At 46.0% G+C, this 24,198-nt stretch overlaps 1 long non-coding RNA gene across 1 annotated transcript; it reads left to right on the top strand.

The window, feature by feature from the left end:
• The first annotated feature begins 1,025 nt into the window (after positions 1-1,025).
• On the top strand, positions 1,026-16,683 carry LOC146019639 (uncharacterized). Its single transcript, XR_014450629.1, has 5 exons — positions 1,026-1,082; positions 7,590-7,649; positions 8,695-8,763; positions 9,501-9,652; positions 15,896-16,683. It is a non-coding gene; the product is annotated as an uncharacterized LOC146019639 (long non-coding RNA).
• Positions 16,684-24,198: the final 7,515 nt, after the last annotated feature.

Below are 24,198 nucleotides of genomic sequence, written 5' to 3'. Positions count from 1 at the left end.
TCGTCCAATGTAATTGTATATAATAAGCACATCCCTCTGATTTGCTGGTATTTAGAATAAACATTAACTTATAATAATAATTCCTACCACCTTATCCTCGGTTACAGTATAGTGGGTAGACAATGTCTTGGTCGACCACTAATGGTCAACAGTGACTAGATCAACGCCTGAAAATGATTGATATACCATTGTTGGACGTGACTGTCAACCCAAACATTGTTGACCCAGGGACCACATATCCTTATCTACCATGTTTTTCCATACCTCCGTCTCCATTGAGAACACTATTGATTATTGCGATTATTATCTACTAATAAAAAAATATCTATATTTTACCAATATTAGGTATATCACGATTTTTTATAACATATTCTAGTTATTGTGAGCGCGGAGCGACACCTTAGGTGTACCCCCATCCTGTCCATGCTATGGAGATATGTCAGCAAGTATGTGTTCGGTCTGAATGTCAACAACCATACAGCTGCATGTTGACCTAGCGTTTTTGTTCCTTTAAGTCCTAATTGCAGGCGCTGATATTTATACAAGTCTCCCGATTACAGAGGGACCCTCCAGTATGGCCTCCCACCTCTTTTATATAGTTCCAACTCCACCCCATTTCCCTTACAGCTACCCCCACCCCCCCTACCCCCCAGCACCGGACCCCAGCTTAGGCTTAGCAGACCTGGGTTTCTCTCTCCCAGAAGTGGCAGCCTAGAAGTCAGCAACTACGTCCGAACGTGTTTCCTGATGGCGTCAGCTAGGAAAAGAAAAACACAGATGTTCCCAATTAGCGTTTTTGTAATCTTAATTTAAAAAAAGTATTACTTATGTCAATTGTAAAAAAAAAAAAAATGTATAAAGTCGTCTTGAAAAATGTCTGTCAACACTGACGTACAATAGGAATTTTGTCAGCCTAAAAATAGTCAAAATCGTCTGTGTACAAGGTTGGGAACCAAAAACAACCCCATCAGCAGTGAACGGGTTAAGCACCGCTGCTAGTTTACTTCCTGCTTATATAGAATGTGTTTTCTGCCTCACATCTCGCAGGAATCCAGCGCTGGTAGGAGACGGAGAAAGGAACTGTAAGCAATAAAGTTATAAGCAATAATCTGTGCACTTATTTGTGTCTTCTTATGTGGTACTTGACTAGGTTCAGTAGGTAAGTATACTTTCTTCTCAGGTACCTTTCTCTCCTCACAGTGGGTATATGACTCATAGAATTCAGTTGTTCAATATAAAAGTTTAACAATTTATTTGCATAACAATCATATAATTCGAATCGAGACCCCACGTGAGGATGAGGTATATTGTCTTTAAAAGACAATAATTTGTCTCCCCACAAATGTGTCTCTTGTAGACAGATAATATCGGCCGCTAAAGCCTTGCATTGCCTAAGAACTAACGATCTCTTGATCTTGTTATTTAAACAGCGGACGTTCCAGGTCATAATTTTAACCATTTACTATTTTATTTTCTTAAGAATTTGCAGGCTTTCCCAACTTTTGGACTTTATATTACCAGACATATAAACATTTTTATGCTTTATATTGTAATTGTAATTGACCTCGGTCCTCTTTATCAACTTGTGGGGGTCGCAGGACAGGGTCTCAATAATGCAGACAAACAAAAAGTAATAACATACAACATATAACATATACCCGCCCTCCTCCCACCTCCCTGTATAACCTACCCGTTGAGGCATACCTCTGACCTTCCCCCCTATCTTTTCTTCCTCCTCTTGGGGCTCTTTACTTATTAACCACTTCTGGCGTGGCGGGAACCCCCGGCGTTAGCCTAAGTCGTCGAATGTAAATTATTTTGACTTCTTTTTTTTTTTTAAATATAAATCCTTTCCTAAGATGGCCCACCCTAATATTTGTAGGTCTGTTTTTTACCCCGTCTCCCTACTCCAGCTGCCTTTTAGATGTTGTTACTGTATCTATACAGCCGTTTTTCCCTAAATTACCGTCGACTCAATTACTAATTGCTTTTTTGGCAGGATATGTATTATCCAGCCATGTAGCTGCTTCGGATACTTCAGTGAAGAATCTTGATTCTCCATTAACCATCACTTTAAGCCGTGTGGGATACAACATAGCATATTTGAGATCCAGCTCTCTCAGCCTAATTTTAATATTACGAAACTTGGCCCTATCCCTCTGAACCTCTTGCGGGAGGTCCGGGAAGGACGCTATCTTAGAGTCGTTGAGCCCAAAGTCTGGTTTGTCCCGAGTTAGTTTCAGAACTCTGTCGCGGTCCCTGAAGTGAAGAAACTTGGCAATAAGGGTACGAGGGAATGCTCCAGGTATAGGTGGACGTGCTGGAACTCGATGCGCCCTCTCAATTGAGAATTGTAGGGGGCCCGTTGTATCCTCCGTGGTTGAGACCCTCTTCTCCAGCTCCAACACCCTGTCCCTGGTTTTCTGGGCATCGTCCCTGATCAGCATGATATCTGACTGCAGTTTGTTGATCTGTTCTGACAATCGTACTTCAGAGTTGTTTACTGCGTCCAGTACCTGCTGTAATGTAACTTCTGGAACAAGGGTTTGGCTGGTTTGTTTAGAGGGTGTTTTAGAAGGTGTTGTTTGCGGTGTAGCAGACTGGGAATTATTTGCCGCTTGTGTTTGAGTGCGGGCGAATTTTTCCAGACGAGCCGCAGCCGTATTTTGGTTGCCTTTCACCATTTTTATTCTACCGGTGTGCCTTTGTGGCATATAGTTCTTGGGCTAATAGCTCCCCGAACAGTACTCCAGATGTCAACTTTAATACGGAAGGAGTTTGCAATTTACAAAGCTGCTGTTGTAACCTTTTCCAGTGCCCTATTATATCAATCAGTGATACTGTCGCTGCAAACTGAAATACATACGGCAGTCCTGTATTACAACACTGTACAAACAGCACCTTAATGTCCTGATCAGGCCAAGTTCCACCACTGAAATGGCGAGCTTAATCACACCAGTCAAGAAATTTTAAACAGTACCTCACTGTCTCGGACCAGACAGGTTAGAGAATAGTGGCTGCTACTGCGGCTGGTGTTCGGAGTTCCCACTGATTCCTTAGAGTCTCTGTGGCTGGTCCAGGAAGAATATTATATCCGCTGGAGCCCTGTTGGGCCACTCGATGTCTCCAGGTGATCACCTGGACCTCTTCCTCCTTTACTGGGAATTTCACGCCTCGCTATTTGCCCTATGAAGCAGTCCTATTTCTGGGCCAATACCCTGACTTTCTCCTTACTCAGGAGAGGTACGATGCCAGTCGTCTCTCACACGATATGCACTTGGGCCAAAACCGGAACTGTGTGCTTGTGTACTTTTAACTTCCCACTTGGCACAGATATGACCCCCAGACCACAATTCTACTAGGCTGTATGAACACAGCTATATTGTTGTAATTCAAGTCAGAGTGGGACCCCCGGAGGCGCTCTGTAAACCGTTGGCCACGACGATTCCCCTCTTCCAGTCTATCCCAGTAGTAGTATAAATAAACAACTGAAGCAAAAGTCCACTTACTGGGAGACTTCACTGTTCAGCTGATGCGTCAGGGGGTTTACAAGCCGTCACCCGGTAGCCTGTCTTTGCTGGCGGTAGCGGTAGCAGTCGCCTCCGTCCGGGTATCTGGGTTCAAGTAAATGCTGCGGGTGCAACGTAGATTCAGGCGCTGACCAGCATGGCAACCCGCAGTGCAGCCGCCGCTTTATGTCGAAGGGGCAGCCGGGGGTCGTCTGCTGACGTACGTCCGCCTCTCTGGTTTCAGTCACGGCAGGATGCGCCTACTGTCCGGCCAGAGGCTAGGACGGCGAGCGATAGACGAAGGGGTACAGCGGCCTCTGGGGCTTAGCGGCAACCCACAGTATAGCCTCCACTCGTGTCGAGGGGGCAGCCGGGGATCGCCTGCTGCCGTACGTCCGCCTCAGTAGCTTACGTCGTGGCGGGATGCGCCCGCTGTCCGGCCAGAAGCTGAAACGGGGAGCGATGGCCGAGAGGATGTAGCGGCCTCTGGAGCTTAGAGGCAGGGTTCAATTGTCTGGTAAGTGGGTGTCCATCTACAGACGGTTATGGCGTGGAGAGAACATTCACATGCCGGAGGCTCCCGCTCTCCTGAGCCTACTCACACGCCGCCGTGGTCACGCCCCACTCTTCCCCAACATATTCTAGTTATTGTGACCGCGGAGCTCTCACAACGGTCGATATGTGTTTATAGAAGGGTTGATAAACACAACTAGGTTTAATCTTCTATCAGTTTATGTACCACCGCCCTTTCGTTTTGATGTACTCAGAAATGCACTTGAATTTATCGCTGCTAGGCCAGATAATTCTTGTATCTGTTTGGGGGACTTCAATAATGTGATAGATTATGGGTTGGACATTTGGAGCCCCAGAAGGGGAAATCAGAATGGGAGAAGTAATTGAAGAAATGGGTCTGTACGATGTCTGAGGGAGAAAGGTTTCCGGAGAAGCGTCAGTTTTCCTGTTATTCACCCACGTTCAACAATTTCTCGAGGATCGATATGATTTTTTCCTCCAGGAATGTACTCAATAGTATCACCCACATTGAGTATAGACCTCGAGGAATATCGGACCATTCTCCAGTGATGGTACAATTGGACCCTGAGCCACTAAGAGGATATCAGTACTGGAGGTTTCAGCCAGTATGGCTGCCCCAGTTAGGAGACTTGGGTGAAGTAAGGGTGGAAATTGATGGCTTCTTCGGAATAAATATCAACTCCACTAAACCCGCGATTGTGTGGGAGTCTTTTAAGGCTTTTTGAGGGGAATAATGATTAAAAAAATTGCACAAGTTAGGGGTATACTTCAAAAAACGGAGTTGCAGTTGGAAGCAAAAATGATGAACCTTGAGCAAATGTATCTGTTAAATAAAAGTGAACCTATCAAACAAGAATGGCTCTTGGCACAGCGCACTTGGGTTACTCACCTCCAAGAAATGGCGAAGTGTAGGATGTTGAAAGACTCACACAAAATTTATTTGAATGCTGATAGAGCTGGGAAACTCATGGCACATATTGCCAGAGGGGATAAACCCCCCAACCTGATCCCAAAAATAGCCACGGGGACGGGAGAAGTAGTTACCGAAACGTCAAAAGTGGTGGATGTCTTTGTTAAATATTTGGCAGAGACATATAAATCAAAGCATACAATAAGGAATGACGAGTGTAAGACATACTTAAATACTCTTAAACTCCCCAAGATATCAATAGAGGCTATGGAAGTATTAGAACAGCCCATTAGGCCGGAAGAGATCACTGGCGCAATAAAGGGCCTCTCCGCCGGGAAGACCCCGGGGATAGATGGGCTCCCGGCATTGTTATATAAGATAATGGAAGACACTCTGGCATTAAGGCTATTTTACTTCTACCAACAGATGGAAAAAGAAAACACATTATCCCAGTCCATGACAGAGGCCGTAATAACGGTCATTCTTAAAAAAGGGAAAGACCCACTAAAAGCGGAGTCGTATAGACCAATCTCGTTGTTGACAGTGGACGCAAAGATTTATGCAACAATTCTGTCAAATAGGTTAAATAAAGTTATTGATGAAATTATCCATCCCGATCAGACGGGATTCAGAAGAGGTATGTCCACGGCCATAAACTTGAGAAGATTATTTACGTATCTACAAACAGGGAAGGCGTCAAAAATTGAGATAGCAGTGGCCTCATTCGATACCAACAAGGCCTTTGATTCATTGGAGTGGCCATACCTGAGAAATATTTTACCTAGCACGGCGCCCACGATGTCCATCGCGGTCATCGGGGGTAAAAAATCGCGGCCATCGCATGCACTAAAAAAACGGGTGCGACGCGATGCCCGCGATTTCCCATAGGGATCAATGTTAAAAGTGTGATTGGACGCGATTTTAGTGTTCAATGCCTCAATGCCCGCGATTTTTCCATAGGAAACAATGTTAAATGGGCCACAGAGCCCTAATAGTCCCCCTGAAGTCTTAAATGGCCCCCACAATTGTTAACGCCACCCCACGATCAACGTGAACCCGAAGCGTGGCGAGCGCAGCGAGCCCGCGAGGGGCGGCGGTACGCGTCCTCCGACATTTTCATACCCCCACTATCCACGTCGGCGTGGAGTTGAGAATAGAATAGTGTGGCGAGCACAGCGAGCCACCGAGCCCGAAGCGTGGCGAGCCCCGCGAGGGGACGCGGATACCTGTGAAGCCCGCAAAGGGACACGTTTACCTGTGAAGGTATCCGCGTCCGCTCGCCACGCTTCGGGCTCGGTGGCTCGCTGCGCTCGCCACACTATTCTATTCTCAACTCCACGCCGACGTGGATAGTGGGGGTATGAAAAGGTCGGAGGACGCGTACCGCCGCCCCTCGCGGGCTCGCTGCGCTCGCCACGCTTCGGGTTCACGTTGATCGTGGGGTGGCGTTAACAATTGTGGGGGCCATTTCAGACTTCAGAGGGACTATTTGGGCTCTGTGGCCCATTTAACATTGTTTCCTATGGAAAAATCGCGGGCATTGAACAGTAAAATCGCGTCCAATCACACTTTTAACATTGTTCCCTATGGGAAATCGCGGCCATTGTGGGCATCGCGTCGCACCCGTTTTTTAGTGCATTTGATGGCCGCGATGCCCGCGATGGGCGCCGTGCTAGGTAAAGAGTACCGTAGACTATTGCAATAATCAATGCGGGATATAATGAGTACATGGATAAGAGATTTAGTAGTGTCTTGTGTGAGATACGGTCGTATTTTGGATATGGTTTTTAGATGCATGTAACGTGATTTGGAGACAGATTGAATGTGGGGAAAAAAGGACAGTTCAGAGTCGATGATGACCCTTAAGCAACGAGCTTGTGGGGTAGGGTAGATTGTCGAGTTGTCAACAGTGATGGAGATATCAGGATGGTAACTGTTCTTGGCTGGTGGGAATATAAGTAATTCCGTTTTGGAAATATTGAGTTTGAGTTGGCGAGAAGACATCCAAGATGAGATGGCAGAGAGACATTCAGAGACTCGGCCCAAAACCACTGGTGACAACTCTGGGGTTGATAGATTTGAGAATAATCTACATATAAGTGATACTGAAATCCGAAAGAGCTGATTAGTTTACCACTAGAGGAAGTAGAGATTGAGAAAAGCAGGGGACCTAAGCCTGAGCCTTGCGGAACTCCGACTGACTGAGGTAGTGAGGAGGAGGTAGAGTCAGAGAAGCGAACACTGAAAGAGCGATCAGATAGGCAAGATGTGAACCAGGAAATGGCTGTATCATTCTGACCTAGGGAGTGTAGTGTTTGTAAGAGAAGAAAGTCATCCACAGTGTCAAGCGCAGCAGAAAGATCTAGAAGAATAAGTAGTGAGTAATGACCTTTAGACTTAGCAGTTACCAGATCATTCACCACTTTAGTCAGTGCTGTCTCAGTGGAGTGTTGAGAGCGAAAGCCTGACTGAAGCGGGTCTAATAGGGAATGAGAGTTAAGATATTATCAGTATTATATGCTAAAATACTACTTTATTATTGCGCAATAATATACCTGCTGCAGCTGTAAACTATTACTTAGTATCTTTCTATTGGGTAGCCACTTATAACCAAAGCGGCTATTTTTGTTTTGTAGATTGGAGTCCCGCACTGAGTATACTGACCGCGGGCTTATCCACAAGTGAAAGTAAATCAGGTAATAATTGCTGGCTTTCTCACAATGTAACAACACTGTAACAACACTGTATATATCCTCTCTCCACTTTTCTTCATATCCTTTGCCTAAATGTGTAACTCACTGTATAAAGTCTTTACACCTTATTGCTCGTTACAGTCACTATTTCTCCATCAAATAATATTAGTCAGGGAAAGATTCTTATTTTCTCCTCCTGATGTGGAATCAAATGAATGTCTGCCTGTTGTACAGTTATCATCTGAGGTAAACTCAGTCTTTTTGTTAACCCTGCCTTAGGTTATTAGTAGGGTGGCCAATCCTGGGATCGGCGGGATCCCGGGATTTGGCCCCTAAAACGCCTTGATTTCCAATCCCGGGATTTTCGGGATTAGACTGCGCATGCGCAGTCTAATGCCGGGCAGCGTCTGAGCGTGTGCTCAGACGCTGCCCGGCTTCTCCCTTACCCGGCAGTATGGCTCTGCGCAGCGTGACGAGGCCAGAGGTCACGCTGCGCAGGCCAAGTAGCAGCAGACGCACACACAGCCGTCCAACATGACACGCCCGCCCGCCTGCCTCCTGTATCCTGCCTGCCCACCTCCCGGCTGCTCACCCGCCCGCCTCCCGGCTGCTCACCCGCCCGCCTCCCGGCATCAATCAGCCGCCCACCCTCCCAGCTTCACCGACCACCCTCCCGGCCGCACTGCACCGCACATGTAAGTAAATATGCGGGGCGGCCGGGGCAGGTTTTTTAATCAGGGAAGCCAATCCCGGGATCCCGGGAATTCCGGGTTCGGGCATTTTTCAATCCCGAATTCCGGGATTGAAAAAATGCTCCGGGATTGGCAACCCTAGTTATTATCTTATTTTAACCTTCCTGAAATAATATTTCTTTCAATATATACATCTAGGCGAGAGAAGAGCGTATTACAGCCTTTCTGAGGTAAAATGTCTTTAAACTGTATACAGCTTTGTAGGTAAATATGAGAACACCTCTTTCCTGTGCTGGTACAGGTATGTATGTATTTTGGGGCTGGACACACCACACCTCTCCTTTTATCATTTACAGTCCAACATGTGACAGCAATAACTTGAGAGGGAATCCCAGTAACTGATGAGCTGTCTCCGAATGCCCCCAGTAAGTATAAGCATCCTCCATGCTCCCTCCGTCTGCAGTACTCTTTCTCCTTGGACCTCTCTTCACAGACTGCCCTGTCCAACTGCTCACCCTCCTTCTCTGCAAATGCAAAGGCTGCTGGGAATTATTTACTACTGTAAACAAATTCACTAGAGTTTTCACTGTGCTTTATCATGACACACAATACATTGTACACGGCCGAAACTAGAGTTTCCAGCGCCCTGGGCAAGGCAGTCATTAGCCCCCCCCAGTGGCGTAGCTTGGTTTGGGGCGCCCCCCCTCCCCGCCAGCCTCCCCCCCGGCCGCCAGTGCCCCCCCCCCCCCCCATCGCCGCAGGCTTACCTGTCTGCGCGTCCCGGCTCCCCTCCTGGCTTCAATTAATAATGCTATGCAGACGGACCACGATAAAATGGCCGCCCCCATACCGCAGTCAGTTTCAGAGAACAGTCTGCTTTATGGGGCGGCCATTTTATCGTGGTCCGTCTCCATAGAATTGATTGAAACCAGTAGGAGAGCCGGGACGCGCAGACAGGTAAGCCTGCGAGGATGGGGGGCATTACTATAGCACCGCAGCCCCCCCCCCAGCGCCCCCACATGCACAGCGTCCCCCTGCGACCACGGGGGCTGCGGTGCTATAGTTACGCCCCTGCCCCCCCCCCCCCGACTTCTGTAAAATAGGATTATGGCTCCATTATACAGTATGACTGACCGACCTCCTGTGACTCCTCCTAATATAGCTGTGGGGAATATAACACAAGGGGACATTGAGCAGAGAAGCACACAGAATACACTGCCTGCGGACGTACCCACCAACCATCAGAACAGATCTCATATCAAGCTTCTCTAAGCTGATTCTGCAACAGTCCTGTGTGAGTCTCCTACAGCTGTGGTAAGTGCAACCATAAGCACACATAGAGAAGTCCAGGCATGTCCAAACTGTGGCCCTCCAGCTGTTGTGAAACTACATACCCCAACATGCCTTGCCATAGTTTTAGCATTCTCTAATAGCAAGACTGTGGCAAAGCATGATGGGACTTGTAGTTTCACAACAGCTGGAGGGCCATAGTTTGGACATGCCTGTCTTAGAGCAATACTGGTACATTAGCTTTTAATGATCAAAAGATGTAGAGTTACAAGAAAAAACATAAATGTTTCTGGGACTTGTGAGTGTTGGGGTGGACAATCCCGCTGCTATGGGACTACACATACAAGCATGCACTGTCACAGTTTAGCTATTATTAGAGCATGCTTAATAGTGACAGGGCATGTTGAGATGTGTAGTTCAACAGTAGCTTGGGGGCGTTTCATGCAGAGCTTACATCCCTATTTAAACACTGCATACAGCTGAATTCATTGTCATTCTGGAAGAGTAAACAATTAAGGTACTTATATGTTAGTTGGGCGCCAACAAAGCTATTTGCTTAGTGGGCTATTCTGCGTAAGGAAATCGCATCGCATGTCCACTTTTATTGTCACAATATGTGTGCGATGCGATATTACTAAATATTCACTGCTATTTTTGCTGGTCTTATTTTTCCTGCTCGCATCGCATCGCATTGTTCCTCACACATTTTATGACACTAAAACTTGTAATGCGATGTGCTATTACTAAATAAGCGGCCTGATCACATTGCATCTCATTGTACCTCACGATGCAATGCGATAGTGACAATTGTAGGTACCCCCCCCCCTATTATCCATACCACCCTATACTAACCCTCCCCCAGTATCCACACCACCCCATAGTGTAGCAAGCACAGCATTGACCCACTATCCACGCCGAAGCGTGGCGAGTGGCAGCGGAATGCGTCCTCCTGACCTTTTCATACTCCCACTATCCATGTCGGCGTGGCGAGTGTACGTGAAAAACATGTAAAGTAATCCGCGTGCGCTCGTCACGCTTCGGGCTCGGTGGCTCGCTGCGCTCGCCACACTATATAAGATCAACTCCACGCCAACGTGGATAGTGGGGGTATGAAAAGGTCGGAGGACGCGTTGCGCTGTGCTCGCCACGCTTCAGGTTGGCGTGGATAGTGGTGTGGTTTCAGGAGCACATTCACAGCATCCATACAACACATCTGAGACAGTAATGTGGACACATGTTAACATTCAACTGTAAATTTAGTGAGAAATGATTACGATAATGAATAAGGAATAAATACCAACAGCAAAGAGAATGATTAATTATAACAAGAATCACAAAAACATCAATAATATCAGGAACAATATAATAAAAAAGAAGAAAACAAGACAGGCACTAAGTGGGCACTGCTGGACCCTTTGGCAGGAGGCTCAGTGCATACAAAATGCGTTCAAATGGATTGTCTGCAGCAAGACTTCTCCTCCACATGAACTCCTGCAGGTAACTGTACAAATGCTGCCTTGCAGTGCTGCCTTGGTGCTGCTTGTTCCTCCACTTGGCGGCCCCCCACATCCTTTCTATATTCTGGGTGTGTACCCCAGAATCAGGGACCACAAAATTATATTTGTGGTTGACCCTGCTGTGCTCATAGCCGGCCGCTTCTAATTCATCACTCTTATAGGCCCTCCAGCAGTCACCATAAATGATAGATCCTGGGGCAACATGCGCTGTAATAGCAGCCATAAGTGTTGTGTCATCCCTCCTGAGGAAGCAGGCCCCGTCTCCCTGCAGATGCCACCGAACACCCACTGCTGTGGCAACATCCTCCCCTCAGAATACTTGCGATTGGAGAACAGGGTCTCATCGGCCTCCACCACAAGTCCCGGTCCTCCGATTTGTGTCTGGGGCTGGGAAAGCAGGTCATAGGTGCAAGCCTCCCTCATCAGTGCAGTAGGCCACACTGGTGAGCTCCTGTGCCCACGAGTACAGAAAGCATATCCACTTCACAAATGGCAGACGGCAACCAGGGTGCCAGAGCCCTGCTCGAACTGTCACCTTTCCGCGACAGGACTTTATATGGCACCGCCACTGGCCTTCTCTCACAGATAGTTTCATGGGGTGCCCATTGAGGCACGTTTGCGTCCCTGGCAGCAAATTCATGCACTGCAAGAATACCAACGCCTCCTCCTCTGATGTCGGCAGACTGACATCTGCTGACCTGCTGCCATGCTGCTGTCACCAGTAAACGCAGAAACACTGGGAGCACTCTGGGTAGCATCCATCACTGACACTGTTTTACCTCTGAGTGAGGGACCAGGAGCAATCACGCAACTTCTGACTGACTACACTATTTACTGTACTTAGCTTAAGTTTATTCACCAAACAAAGTTACGGTAATTTATAGCCATACATCACTACTATATGCATATACAGTACGGGCAGTGCTATTTTTCAGCAGGCTCCAGCAGGAACTGAGGTCCTTATTCTAGTTCACTCTTTCTGACAAAATCCTTCTTAGATGGGCAAAACCATGTGCACTGCAGGTGGGGCAGATATAACATGTGCAGAGAGAATTAGATTTGGGTGGAGTTTTACTTCAAAGTGAGATCTATATTGCAGTGTAAAAATAAAACAGCCAGTACTTACCCTGCACAGAAACAAAATGACTCACCCAAATCTAATTCTCTCTGCGCATTTTAAATCTTCCCCCCTGCAGTGCACATGGTTTTGTCCATCTAAGAAGATGTCAGAAAGAGTGAACTAGAATAAGGCCCTCAGTTCCTGCTGGAGCCTGCTGAAAAATAGCCCTGAGTACGGGGATCACATCGCATCGCACGGAATGCACGGCACTAAAACGGGACATGCGATGCGATGTGATTTTCTTCCGCTAGCGTACGTATGTGTATATGTATTGCTCCACTATGCAATCGTCAGCATTGAGAGCGACGGTTAACCAGTCCCAACAATGTAACATTATTGGGTGTGGATTCAGTGGCGTAACTATAGCACCGCAGCCCCCGCGGTAGCGGGGGCGCTGTGCATGTGGGGGCGCCGGTGCTATAGTAATGCCCCTGCCCCCCATCCCCCACAGGCTTACCTGTCTGCGCGTCCCGGCTCCCCTCCTGGCTTCAATCAATTCTATGGAGACGGACCACGATAAAATGGCCACCCCATAAAGCAGACAGTTCTCTGAAACTGTCTGCGGTATGGGGGCGGCCATTTTATTGTGGTCGTCTGCATAGAATTATTAATTGAAGCCAGGAGGGGAGCCGGGACGCGCAAACAAGTAAGCCTGTGGCGATGGGCGGGGCACCGACGGCCGGGGTGGGGAGGCCGGCAGGGAGAGGCCCCCCCCATTAACGGCGGGGGGCGCCCCAAACCAAGCTACGCCACTGTGTGGATTAATAAATCAACAATGCTATGGTCAATAGGTCAACACCAAATAGTCAACATGTATTATGCTGACACGGTCAAAAGGTGGACAGTGTCAACAGATCAACAGATACAAAGGGTGACATTTAATTGGATGCAAATTAGTTTTTTTATTTTGTGATTTTTAGTAAAAAAAAAATGGCAAAATTCATGTTTCGAAACTTAATGGTATGCAAATTGCACTAAAAATCACAATTTTTGCCGCAAATTTGTACATTCTGAACTGGCGATACAGATGTTTTCCCATAAACTATACAAATCACAAATTTAATGGGATTTAATGCGATTTCAGGAAAACATTTCGAAAAATCTCCAAACAAACAGACCAGGTTGCGATATACAACCAGTGCGATCTGGGCATGGTCCTGTCCCCAAAAAATGGAGGTCCCCCCTCCTGAGCATAACCAGCCCCGGGCTCAAAGAGCCGGACCTGGTTTAAAAAAATCACGGAGCAAACCAACTAAGGGTCCCCCAGATTTTTTTTAAATCAGCACAAGGCTCAAAGGCCGGTCCTGGTTCTAAAAATACAGGGGACAAAATGAGTAGGGGTCCCCCGTATTTGAAGAACCCAACCAGCAAGCAGGGTAATGCCACAGCTTAGGGGGAGACTTTTTATACAAGCATTTACCCCCTGACCGGTCAGCATGAGCATGGATCCTGGGGAAGTGGGGACCACCCAATGAAGGGGTCCCCCCTCCAGAATTTACCTTCCCATGCTGAAGCCAGGGGCTGTCCCCGATGCCCCTTGGGCTGATAAATGTGTAAAAATAGAAAGAACTATTGTGTATTGTTGTGGACCTATGAGTCCCAGCAAGCCTCCCCCGCATGCTGGGACTTGGAAAACCACAAGTCCCAGCATGTGGGGCTTTAAAGGGCCCACTGGAACTTGTAGTTCCACTGCAATACAAATAGTGCAATAAAAACACAAACACACCAAAAAAGTACAACTTTATTACACCCACAGCCCATCAATACAGATACTCACCTACCTTGACACGTAGGTAGGTATATTCCATCCGCCGGGCCTGAAGAAAATCCATATTGGGTACCTGTGGAAGGAAGCCATACTCATGGGGGTCCTCCAATGTAGATTGCATCCTCTTATATCCAAGTAGGCATCCAGGGGACTTGGCAAAATAAAAGAGTACCCCACACCATGCACGGACGGGGGAAAGAAGGAGGATGTGTTTACATCAAGGGTTCCCAATCTTTTTCTAATCATGGCACCCTAGAGTATCAGAATTTTTCCAAGGCACCCCTAGGCCCCAAAAAATGTATATAAAATTAATTAGATTGTTTTTATATGAGCTTCTTAGTTTCAATTATGTGTTAAAGGGCAATATTTGGTTCTGATTGTACACATTTTATGATTGGCAGCCATCAGCACTGGTTTTGTTCAGAAATAATTTATCATAAATAATTTGAATCGGTCCTGAACGACCAAACTGAGGCACCCCTGCAAGTGTCACGAGGCACCCCAGGGAGCCTAGGCGCACAGTTTGGGAACCACTGGTTTACATCCTGCGGCTCCTATCCAATAGTGCTATTGGCCACCTATTGGCTCCTAGTGGCCAATCAGGTGTCGCTATTCTGATAGGCTGCCAATAGCACTATTTGGGGAGGAGCTGCAGGATGTAAACACACATTCAGTGTTTTTTTTTGTTTGCCAAGTCCCTGTATGCTTACTTGGAAAGAAGAGGACGTGAACTACGCTGGAAGACCCTGGTGAGTATGGTTTCCTTTCACAGGTACCCCATACGGATTTTCTTCAGGACCGGTGGATGGAAGATACCTACCTACGTGTCAAGGTAGGTAAGTATCTGTATGGATGGGCTGTGGGTGTAATAAAGTTGTACTTTACTGGTGTGTTTGTGTTTTTATTTCACTATTTGTATTGCAGTGGAACTACAAGTTCCAGCATGTTCGGGAGGCGGGAATACACAATAGGTCTTTCTATGTTTACACATTTATCAGCCCTATGCCCACGACCCAAGGGTCATCGGGGACAGCCCCGGGCTTCAGCATGGGAAGGTAAATCTGAAGGGTGGGGACCCCACTTCCCCAGGATTCCTACCCATGCTGACCGGTCAGGGGGTAAATGCTTTGGCTGGGGGGACTTTTATAAAAAGTCTACCCCGGTTGTGGCATTACCCTTCTGGCTGGTTGGGCCCAATACTGGTTCTTGAAATATGGGGGACCCTTACTCGTCCCCCCCCCATATTTTGGGAACCAGCACCGGCCCTTGAGCCTGGTGCTAGTTTTAAAAAATCCAGGGGACCCCTAGGCGGTTTGCCCGTGATTTTTTTAAAACCAGGACCGGCTCTTTGAGCCCGGGGCCGGTTATGCCCATGCCGTTTAAAAAAAAAAAAATATGCACATGTCCTCAAAATCACACATTTTCATGACAAAAAAATCGCATCTCATTAAATAGTTGAACTCTTCCAAAAAAATGCGATTTTGAAAAATGCGATTTCTTAACCTTAGTAAAAATCGCATCTTATTAAATCTCACCCGAAAGGTCAACAGATGAAAGGTCAACAACGGTTAAGGCCATCAGGCACAAAAGATTGACAAGTTCAAATGGTCGACTTTAAAATGGTTGACACACACATGGTTAAACATGTTCAGCTCTCAGAGGGCCAGATGTACTAAGCTTGAAAAGTGATAAAATGGAGAGTGATAAACCACCAACCAATCAGCTCCTAACTGCCATGCTACATGTTTGAAAAATGACTTTTAGGAGCTAATTGGCTGGTGGTTTATCACTCTCCATTTTATCACTTTTCCATGCTTAGTGCATTTTCCCCTTATTCCTAATTATCTTACTGTCTGTTGCAGATCTATTTGGTTGAGGGCAGTAAAGCATTACACTTCCAGAGACCCCGTGGAAGGAGGAACCAGTGTTTAATTGTCCTTAGAAACATGGATGTAACAATGACGCTAGGATTCCTGGAAGTGTGCTGGCCTCTGAAGATAATATGGGAGCGCATTAACCACGCATACAGTTCAGACACCCCCCCTATGCATTGGGGACTCCAAAGAGGGGACTTTGGCTTCCAAAAGTGGGAATTACGATCTAACAATGAAAAATACTTTGTGGTTTGGGATTTATTCTGCTCTTATTGGCAGGTGGATACTCCGTTTGGACAACAATTACATTTTATAGGACCTCTGTTCATCAACAAGGAAAGGAAGGGTCTAGCTGTACCCCCGTGTTTCATTGTCAACATGTCCGATACAGATATATTGATGCCAGAATTGCATCCGCTTGTGATAAGGCAAATGAAGCACATTTTTGATGTATTGATTAATCCGTGTACTGCAGCAAACACATAGCATAAGATGCAGACTGCATATATTATTACCAGGTTTTTTTGGTACTTGTTTCCTATCACAGCGCCATCGCATCGCATACGATGGTATGCGATGCGATGTTGTGATACAATGTTACCATAAGGCAGCCGATGTACAATTGTAAATCGTATACCATCACATTGTATGCCATTGTATACCATATACAATGGTATTCGATTTAAAATTATATAAGCACCCTAATGGGTGTTTTCAATGTTAAATGTGCCCCCTATAAGATCAATAATTGTATAAGCTCCGTAATGGGTGCTTACAATGTAAAAAGCACCCCCACGCCACCCCCACTATCAACGCCAACCCGAAGCATGGCGAGCGGCGGCGGTACGCGTCCTCCGACCTTTTCATACCCCCACTATCCACGTCGGCGTGGAGTTGATTTTAGATAGTGTGGGGAGCGCAGCGAGCCACCGAGCCCAAAGCGTGGCGAGGGGACGCGGAATACATGTAAAGCAATACACATCCCCTTGCGGGGCTCGCTGCGCTCGCCAAACTATATAAAATCAACCCCACGCTGACGTGGATAGTGGGAGTATGAAAAGGTCGGAGGACGCGTACTGCCGACCCATGCGGGCTCGCTGCACCCGCCACGCATCGGGTTGCCGTTGATAGTGGGGGTGGCGTGGGGGTGCATTTAACATTGTAAGCACCCATTAGGGTGCTTATAGAATTTAAAATCGCATCGCATGCGGGCATATGGCATGCGATGCGATACAATGCATACGATGCCATACGACTGAATATCGTGGTCGCCGTGCTAGGAAACAAGTACCTTTTTTTTATATAGCGCACACACATTCCGTAGCACTTTACGCACTTTATATCTGCCCAGTCACATCCCTCCCTGCCCCAGTGGAGATTACAATCGAATAATTTTGTTGGGAGCCAATTAAACTACCAGTATATTTTTGGATTGTGGGAGGAAACCGGAGCACCTGGAGGAAACCCCCGCAAGCACGGGGAGAAAATACAAACTCCACACAGTTAGAGCCATGGTGGGAATCGAACCCATGGTGTGTAATGCTAACCATTGCACCATCCATGCTAGAGTGATAGCTTTGGAAAAATCCTTTTTCAAGTAAAAAATGTTGGGACTTGGTTCAAAATTATTTGGAGCACCCACTCCCCCGTCAATGACTGATTAGGCAATTGAAGATTTTTAATTAGCTCAAATGGGCCAATTATTGCATGTATTTTATTGGGTAAAAGTCTGCAAACTGCATGCAGAATAATGGGTTCAGTGATGTAGGACATGTATATGACAGTGCTGTTTGGATGAGATGGGTATTCTAAACTTTGCAGTTGGGATTTACAAATATATATAGAAACAAAAGGAAATGGAATTCAGCGCCAAGATAGGTAAAACAGTAGGACAGAGGATGGATATAAGTCAAAATAGAATAAAAGAAACACCCCCTAAATTTTGGGGCGTCAGCACGAGTCCAATTAGAAAACGGTGGTGGACCGTCTAAGCACTGTATAACGAATGGTTAAAGATATTTTGGAACTCAGCGACGTGTGTTTTAAGTTTATGAGAAATAAAACTATGAGTAAAAATGTCTAAAAATAGATAAGGAATTTTATTCAATGAGGGGGTTACAAAGAGAGCACATAAAAACACAGTGTAAAAGAGTGTGAATAAATATATTTTTTTAAAATCACAATAAATGCATAAGAGCAAATTTCATATATGGGATAAAAAGGTTATAAAAGATAACGCTTAGCTTTTAGGTAGGGAGTGAGGTAGGTCTCAGAAGCTGCCCAAGCAGAGACCTACCTATCATAAAGACATACCATCCGACGTAACGTGACGTTTTGGTCTAAGTGAGACCATCATCAGGAAAACATGCATCAGATAGGCAGCCTAACATCCCTCCTTCAAAGAGGATACAACTGTACTGCCTCACCGGGTCAGCTTATATACCTACAAACAGGAAGTGATGTCACCACCTGTCAGGCACCCACAATGTCTCTAAAACTTATGTTATATTAATTGCATCATAACAACAACCATGCTTCTGGATAACTCCAAATCATAGGAGTCAGCCAGTGAAGAAATACAACTGTAAATGGAAGAACTACATCAGAAAACCTAAATTGTACTATCAACGCCGATCACTAGACGGGAAATGCATCATGTGTTCCTATGTGTTCATATGCTGGGCCAAATTTGACCCCATGGCCGTTCCAGTTGATTGCAAAAAATACTTGTCCTTCTATAAAAAAAAATTTTTGGTCAGGACTAGCTTTGTCAATTCAACGAAGAATTCTTAACCATATATATATATATATATATATATATATATATATATATATATATATATATATATATATATATATATATATTACATCCGGAATTGTTGCGGCCAATTGCCCAAACTGTGCTATGAATTGTTGCCGCATCCACCATACTCGCCCAACTTGGCTCCCTGCAACTTTCTGTTCCCTAACCTGAAAATGTGGCTTGTAGGAAAAAAAAACACAATTCTTAGCATAATTCATGCAATTTGGCCGCAACAATTACGGATGAGGGAGCTGGTGCATTGTTGTGGTGGAAAAAAAATAACTAGCCTATGAATCAATCTGAAATTTGGTATGGTGTTGTTTGAAAGATAGCACTGTACACGATAGTAATACCAACTTTCCTCAGCAACGATACCTGTCTTCAAAACACAGGTACTTATTGAATCACCCTTTTATATATATATATATATACTAGGTGATTCATCGCGCCCTACGGGCGCTCTTCACACCGTCGTAAGGGGCTGCGCCCCCTTAATTTGTGAACGTTTGTATATGAGAAATATGGTTAGAATTGTATGAAAGATGGCCTGTATTGCAACTTAGGTGTCCGCAAATCGCGGGAGGGGGGGTCGTGGAGGGTGCCGCGAATTGCAGGAGGGGGGGTCGCGGGGGGTGCCGCGAATTGCAGGAGGGGGGGTTGTGGGGGGGTGGATGCTGCGAATCGCGGGAGGGGAGGGATTGCAGAGAATCGCGGGAGGGGGGTCGCGGGGTGGGTTGCCGCAAATCGCGGGAGGGGGGTTACGGGGGCGGGGGTTGCGGCGAATCATGGTAGGGGGGGTCGCGGGGGGTGTGCCGTGAATCACAGGAGGGGGGGGTCACGGGGTGGGGTGCCGAGAATCGCGGGGGGGTGTGTGTGTGCCGTGAATCGCGGGAGTGGGGGTTGCGGGGGGGGGGTGGTGTGACGCGAATCGCCACAAGAAAAAATCAACACAGAAAGGTCAACACATGTAAATGTTGACATAAGTGTGGCACTTCATTGGTGTCCATGTCGAGACATGAGAATGAATATGAAAACATTCAAAAAATGAAAAAAAAAACTTCAAAAACTCATGTCAACCTTTTTCATTGTCGACCATAGCCATGTCAGTGTTTTCCATGTGCAATTTAATTCTGGAGCTGCCGCGAATCGCGGGGGGGTGCCGCGAATTGCGGGAGGGGGGGTCGCGGGGGTGGGTGCCGCGAATCGCGGGAGGGGGGGTTACGGGGTGGGGGTTGCGGCGAATCATGGGAGGGGGGGTCGCGGGGGTGTGCCGTGAATCACGGGAGGGGGGGTCACGGGGTGGGGTGCCGAGAATCGCGGGGAGGTGTGTGTGTGTGTGCCGTGAATCGCGGGAGTGGGGGTTGTGGGGGGGGGGGGGGGGGTGTGACGCAAATCGCCACAAGAAAAAATCAACACAGAAAGGTCAACACATGTAAATGTTGACATAAGTGTGGCACTTCATTGGTGTCCATGTCGACACATGAGAATGAATATGAAAATATTCAAAAAATGAAAAAAAAACTTCAAAAACTCATGTCAACCTTTTTCATTTTTGACCATAGCCATGTCAGTGTTTTCCATGTGCAATTTAATTCTGGAGCTGCCGCGAATCACGGGGGGTGCCGCGAATTGCGGGAGGGGGGGGTCGCGGGGTTGGGTGCCACGAATCGCGGGAGGGCGGGGTTCACAGGGGTTCCGGTGGGGGGTTGCCGCGAATTGCGGGAGGTGGGGGGTCACGGGGGGTGCCGCGAATCGCGGGAGGGGGGGTTGCGGGGGGTGTGACGCGAATCGCCACAAGAAAAAATCAACACAGAAAGGTCAACACATGTAAATGTTGACATAAGTGTGCCACTTCATTGGTGTCCATGTCGACACATGACAATGAATATGAAAAAATTAAAAAAATTAAAAATAAATCTTCAAAAACTCATGTCAACCTTTTTCATTGTCGACCATAGCCATGTCAGTGTTTTGCATGTGCCATTTAATCCTGGGGCTGTTGCAAATTGCGGGGGGGGGGTGCCGCAAATCGCGGGAGGGGGATCGTAGGGGGGGTGCCGCCAATCGTGCAAGGGGGGGTCGCGGGGGGGGTTCTTTTTGCCGCGAATCGCGGGAGGGAGGTCCCGGGGGGTGTTTTTTCCGCGAATCGGGGGGGGGGGGGTGGGGTCACGGGGGAGGATTTGCCGCGATTCGCGGAAGGGGGGGGTCGCGGGGTGGTGGTTATGCCGCGAATTGCGGGAGGGGTCGTGGGGGGGGTTCTTTTTTGCAGCGAATCGCGGGAGGGGGGGTCGCGGGGGTGTTTTTGCTGCGAATCGCGGTAGGGGGGGTCACGGGGGAGCGGGGGTTTTTGCCGCGAATCGCGGGGGGGGGGGCGCGCAGGGGGTAGGGGAGGTTTTGCCGCAAATCGCGGGAGGGGGGCGCTCACCTGGTGGCTGTGGAGTAGCAGTGCTGGGCAACATGGGAAGGCAGTGGGTGTCTGGCACTGTCTGTGGGCTCACTGGGCTGGTTCTCTGTCACATACCTCCCAACATGACCCTCTGCAGGAGGGACACAATGCTCTGTTTCTAGACTTCCCCTTAATGTATGATTGCCATCACCTGTTTTAAACAGGTTAATTTCTCAGAAAGGTGTTCAGCACAGATGAAGGCAATCACACATTAAGAGGAAAGTCCAGGAACAGAGCGTTATAGACACAGACACCCACTTTGAGTGACAGATGTAGCCAAATATATAGGAGATATATATATATATATATATATATATATATATATATATTGTGAAAAAATACTTAGAGCCCGGCGACTACAGTTAAAAATATATATGAATAGGCTTAGTGTTAAAAAATGAATACATTTATTTTACAGGTGAATAATACAATCAATAACAATAGGGGTGGGGATACCTCAACAATACATAAAAATAGGGAGAAATTTCATAAATAATGAAGTGCTAAAAAGTGACAAAAATATGCTAAAAACGTATGCACCATTTAAACGGATAAAAATACTAAGAGATATTTCATAAATAAGATAAGATGTAAGATATGATCAAAGTAAAAGAATTTAGTGGGAACGCTTAGCTTTAGTGCGGAGAACAAAAAGTTCAGAAGCTGCCCGACATGTTTCGTCTCTAAAGGACTTCCTCAGGACTACCGGATAGTTATGCAGGTAATATTTGACTATTATCTATAGAATAAAAACTAGATCTTTTCCTGAAATATCCTTTAATATATGAAATGTATCTATTTCTGAAAAATAACTATTTCCTGTGTCTAAATTGGAACTACTGATAAAGTGTATCCATTAAACAGAGGACGTATATAAAGTCCCCTGTATACCGCTATTCATACTTGCATTCATTATTTTCTTCCACTGTGAATGGATAAAACAATTCACAAATGTATGAGAAATGTTCTGTTTTATACCTATCTTTGTAACTCTGAGCCTGCCGAGTGAAGGAGGTAACCACTGATTTCCCCCACTATGTAATTGTAATATATGCAAATTCCAGTATACTCCGTACACAGAGGACTGGATAAAGGGTTGTTCTAGCATCAGTTAGGCCACCCCACTGACGAAGTCCATGACAAAATGCGTAGGGGCGTGGCCTAACTGACGCAACCAGGGAGCAGGAGCTGTGTGACGGACGGAGCACTTGTGCCGAGAGACACGCTATAAGCAGGACGGTGGTGCCAACGGTATCCGTGAGTGCTGTGAGCAGCCCCGGTTCATGTTCCTATATTGCCAGTGTGGAGATTGCGTTTATGCCATGTGGTTCTAAGTCCACTACTGATGATTATTGTGGTACGCATATAATTTAAAAATTTTAAAATTTTAACGTATTAAATTTTACTAAATCATACTACACGATTGGGTGCCCCTTTTTTCAGCTACCTTGTGACTCCCTCTGTATTTGTGCATGTGTGGGAAAGAAAGAGATGACGTTTCACTCGCTGCCAACAGATAGCAGTGTTTCGGAGACACAATCAGAGCCTAGACATAAATATATATGTGAAAATATAATTTAATTAAATGTTTTATTGAAGTCTTGTCAGAACACATAAGTCATTTCAAATATGTCCTTGAGTAATATTAAAATACAGTATTTGGTTTAACATATGTAACAGGAGAGGTTATCCAATTCAACAAATTAATAACATACACATTATAGGATTTGTTGTTTGTAGGAGCAGTTAGAAACCTCATTAGGTGGTTAAGTGCCATCAATAAGGACTGCAGACAATAGACTTCACTGTCCATTTTTTAATATAATTTTTATTGAAGGAAAAAAAAAACCACTGTAGAATATTGCAAGATATAATCATATGATTTAATTATGAGATATTACTGTAAAGTGATAAGCATCATTTATTCACCATGTACTTGTCCTAATTATCCTTGTACTGTAATTCGTTATTTACTTGTCTTTTTATTCATCGATGTATTGTCAGGCGCTGCGAAACCCTTGTGGCGTCATATAAATAAACAACAATAGTAAGTAATCATCTCCGAGCATACTTATACCCCTTTCACATCGCACTTTTAAAACGGTATATTGCCGTTTTTTTTTCCATTTTAAAACGTTTAAGGCTGCAATGTGAAAGTGCCAGAGTTGATTTACCGGTTAAAGTTAACCGGTATTTCAACACGGTTAAAAAGCAGAGTCCTACACGTTTTAAAGCCGTTTTTTTGGCAGTTTGAACAGCTCTATTTCAATGGCTTTAAACGTGTCCCTTGGGGGTTAAACGGGTTGAATGTTTGAATGGTATTAAATGATTTTTGAAACGGTTTTCACCTGCAATGTGAAAGGTCTCAAGGCTCTGACCCGTTTTAAAGTCCCATTTAAGAATACCGTGTCATTACCCATTTCTGCAATGTGAAAGCAGTATTACTGGGATATCTTTCACAGCACATACTGTAGGTGCTCAAATAGCTGAAGACTTATGTAGAATACAAACACACACATACTGTAATGCTTGGATATATATGTAGGTGAGACAATTAAAAGATAAAGATTAAAGAATAAGATGTCTGGCACTCTCACGCCGGACCACGGATGGTCGCCAAATGTTTTTCTTTGTCTTCGAATTACCCCAATACCTAATAATACTAATATTGTACAATGTTTATTTTGTATCTGTTATTATACCGCATGTTTATTGTGTTTTTTCTTAGTTTTAACCTTATCTCATATAAAATCTGTTATGGATCTTTTTTTACCAAACGACACAATAACAGCACAACTCAGTATGGGCGGGATGTATTAAAATCCATTGCCGCCCCTCGTCGCACTGCCGCTAGCGCATATGTATTAACAAATGCTCCTAGTATCGCAGTGTGGTGACGGAGGCCCCCCCCCGCGATACCTGTGATGTGGTGTGCAGGGGATCTCCGTCACAACTCCGGCTGTCCCCGGCGCCTCCTCCTCCCCCCTGCAGCCGGAAGGACATCCGTCTGTGACATACTGCTAAGGGGAGGAGGAGTTTGAT

Source organism: Crinia signifera, chromosome 7 (assembly GCF_055691185.1).
Source record: "Crinia signifera chromosome 7, ASM5569118v1, whole genome shotgun sequence".
Taxonomy (NCBI): domain Eukaryota; kingdom Metazoa; phylum Chordata; class Amphibia; order Anura; family Myobatrachidae; genus Crinia; species Crinia signifera.
This window is presented reverse-complemented; position numbering and strand designations above follow the sequence as displayed.